This window comes from Otolemur garnettii, unplaced genomic scaffold, assembly GCF_000181295.1.
Source record: "Otolemur garnettii isolate 467f Iridium unplaced genomic scaffold, OtoGar3 scaffold00021, whole genome shotgun sequence".
Taxonomy (NCBI): domain Eukaryota; kingdom Metazoa; phylum Chordata; class Mammalia; order Primates; family Galagidae; genus Otolemur; species Otolemur garnettii.
The window spans coordinates 2,347,696-2,351,492 of record NW_003852416.1 but is presented as its reverse complement, the minus strand read 5'-3'; the positions used below and the strand labels follow the sequence as shown (position 1 = coordinate 2,351,492).

The window sequence follows — 3,797 nt, the reverse complement described above, 5'->3', positions numbered from 1 at the left end:
AGTCAGGTGGTGGGCGTCGTTGAGCCCTTGCCTTGCGATCAGACTGACGGTAAGAAAAGAATCAAAAAAGAACTTCTTCCAACCCAGCTGCCGGCTGCCCATGTGTCCATTCCTTTCTTTTTTTTTCTGCAAAGTCTCTATTCATGAATTAACATTTGCCCGTTATTCCCAAGACAAATATAGAAGTTTGATCATGTGTTGACAGTAATAAAGCTGAATTATCTTTAAGAGATTGATAAATTAAAAGGCAAAAGCTCAAATACGTGTATAATGTTTACTTACCCTGTGAGCCTTGAGAGAAGTTGGGAGACAACTCCATCAACTCGTCATAATATGGAACTCAGTCTTACAACTTCTTGGATACAATACATACTTCTCCAGCCTTTTCCTGGAAGATGAAATTCTGACGATAACCATGTGATTAGAAGGTTTGTCAGCCAACAGACTTATCTATTTCCTACTTGTTATGACTTGAATGGTGTGACAAAGAAGAAACAAAGAAGCATACAATCAATTGTCAAGGTAAAGTCAAAAAGGTCCGAGCTCCCACAGCATGGCAGCAGCTTTGCCCACATCATGGTAGTTGAAATAACAAAGCTCAGCAAAGGTTAAAGCCGAAAGTGCCAAAAGGCGTGTGTTGGCAGCTTTCTGTGATGTGTCCCCATGGACATAGTCACAACTTGTCCAAAGCCCCAGTGGCTGTGGAGAGTAAGGGCTGCAGCCAGGGAGTGGCCATCCCTCTTGCAGAACCAGGATTCAAATAAGCAGCTGGAAGCAGGCCCGGGAGCAAAACACTGATGCCCCCTCACTAGTTCAGTGAGAGGTGCATCCTTGGAACCAGAATGGCAGGTTGGTGACAGGCGTGTGCACTGTGTCCATACCATCCTAGGGTGGGTCCGTCCTGCATAAATGCTGAGACATGAGCAGGTCTGACTCCTGGGGTTTGGAGGAACAAAGATCGGCCTCCCTGGGCACTGCAGAGGACACAGCTTCCAAAGAACTGCCACATCACCCTGGAGGGCTCCCATTTGTTCATTTCCCTGAGTTGTCCCCACCAAGATCCTCCCATCAGGGAGCAATGCTGGCAGTCACTGGGAAATTCCCAGAGGAGGCAGATGGGGGACTTCAACCACCCTCCTCCCCAATAAATCCTAAGTTCCCACCTCTCTGCTCTTGCCCTATCAGTAGGGGGCTCTTTCCCCGGGCAGGGGTCATTCCAGTTTGCTCAGCCGGGTGAATAACTGCAGTTAACAGCCCTGCCCTCACCTGAAAGCCATTTCCATAGTGATCCTATAGGTTTACTGAAACATAACATTTGGGGTCTCACCATAGTTGCCCATCCCAAATTCTTAGCTAATTCAAAAGCAAGATGTCTTTTCAGTAAGAGAATATGTCATGCCAGTTGCTAAGACACAATGTTTTTACCCGTCTTTTTAGTTCAGCAATATTGCTGTGGGTCTAGGACTCTGGCAAGGGACCTTCTCCCTCACTGCCAGGTCCTCATGATGTTGCACCTGTTACCTTGGCCACCGCTGGCACTCCTCAGGTATGCATAGCTGCCACTGGTTTCATGCAGGCCCTCTTGGAGCACCTCCAAGCCTCAACTCCCCCCACACTCCGTAAGCACTTGCCTTGGCTGTGGGAAAGTCAGTGTTGAGCCCTGAGGGCCTGTATGTGTCTGGCTGGATCATGATTTACCCTTTGTGACAGCTCTAGGACCAAGCAAGTACCTACTGAGGGCAGGTACTCAAAAATCTTGGGGAATAAATCCATGAGTATCCCCAGACCACTGAATGTTATATGTGACTCCCTTCTGCGCAGACTGTGTGTTAATACTTTCCTCCTATGGAATAATGTGGCAGAAACAACAGAAATTTATTCCTTCACAGTTCTGGAGGCTGGAAGTCAGAGACCAAACTGTTGGCAAGGTTACTTCCTTCTGAGAGCTTTGAGGGAGAATCTGTTCAGACCCTCTCCTGGTTCCTAGTGATTTGCTGATAATCTTTGGTGTTCCCTGCCAGGTAGACATGTAACCTTGATCTCTGATTTTATGTTCAATAGTATTCTCCTGTGTATGTCTGTGTACAAATTTTAGAGACAGTGTCTTTCTCCATCACCCATGCTGGAGTACAGTGGCACAATCATAGCTCACTGTAGCCTCAAACTCCTGGGCTCAAGTGATCCTCCTGGCTTAGCCTCCCAAGCAGCTGGGACTACAGGTACATGCCACCATGTCTGGTGAATTTAAAACATTTTTTGGTAGCGATGAGGGTCTTGCTATGTTACCCAAGTTGATCTGGAACTCTTGTCCTCAAGGAGTCCTCCTGTTTGGTGTCCCAAAGTGCTAAGATTACAAGTGTGAGCTACTCATATTTTTCCATTTTATATGGATACTAGTCAGATTAGATTTTGGGCCCACCCCCCTCTTCAGTATGAGCTCATCTAACTTCTTTGATTATGTCTGCAGTGATCCTATTTCCAAATAACATTATATTCTGATGTCTTGAGGACTAGGACTTTAACATATGAATTTTGCAGGATGCAGTTCAGCTTTAGTAATGGGTTACCAAGCAGTGTAGTTACTTTTACTTGTTTGCAATTTTCTGTTGCTGTTTCTCCATTTATGTTAGAACAGGTCGAAACTTACATAGGTCTCGGTAAAGTAGGAACACTGCTGAGGGGGAACCCAAGGAAACATCCTGCATATTAACACACTTTATGGAATTTTGATTTTTGTTTGAAAGTGACAGGTGAGGCTGAGAACCTTGGTAATCAATGCTACTCCATCCTGATGGTGCGCATTCCGGGGAATAAACCACTGCTTTCTCTTTGGAATTAGTCAGTTGCTTACATGAGATTACCCTGGTTTTAGCTGTGAGATGTAGTGGGCTCTGTGCTTCCAGGGACACAACGGACACAAAAAGTATTGGATGACACCAGTTAGGAACAGCAGCCTTCCCCATCGTGCTTATTCTGACTGTACTGCTCTGCTCCCCACAACCCCAACAAGCAGCTACAGTTCTCATGGCTCCAGCCACAGATGCTGATCCAGGTGGCCCCATGGCTCAGCGCTGCCCTGGACCCCGTGGTGCTGACTGGGAGTGCCTGGGATTGCTCAGGAGGTGCAGGAAGTTGTTTTGGAACTCCTGTCCTCAAGGAATCCTCCCACCTTGGCATCCCAAAGTGCTATAATTGCACGTTGAGTCCCCATGCTCACCTGTATTTTTCCAATACAGCATGGTCTACACACAGGGGTCTTCAAACTTTTTAAATAGGTGGCCAGTTCACTGTCCCTCAGACCATTGGAGGGCTGGAGTGCAGTCCCCGGGATGAGTTGGTTGCGAAGCAGGACAGGCAGGGGAGGCAAAAACACCTGGTGGGCCAGATAAATGTCCTAGGTGGGCTGCATGTGGCCCGTGGGCCGTAATTTGAAGATGCCTGGTCTATAGCATCTTGGGGAAAACCAGGCCCCTGGAGGGACATAGATACCTGCAGGCTGTCCTGGGTTGCAGTTAATTGTCACTACCTATATTTAGGGCTGAGATGTTGTCCCCAAAAGATCTAGAACCCAGGTGTGTGCTGACCAAGAGTGGCAACGTGGGGGTGAAAGAGCAGAGCTGAGGGGTGCAGGCAGCCAGACGCTGTGGTATACCGGCTGGGCTGGGTCACCTCTCTGTTCAGCGGGGCCTATCCCTTTGGAGGTCCTCCCTGTGCCCGCCATTCTCCACCCATTAACAGCTCCCCAAGGCGCTGGGGCACAGAAAGCGAAGAGAGCCAAAAAACCCAGTGTTGAATTT

At 47.9% G+C, this 3,797-nt stretch overlaps 1 pseudogene; it reads right to left on the bottom strand.

The window, feature by feature from the left end:
- Positions 1-528: 528 nt before the first annotated feature.
- On the bottom strand, positions 529-1,009 carry LOC100944707 (annotated as a pseudogene).
- Positions 1,010-3,797: the final 2,788 nt, after the last annotated feature.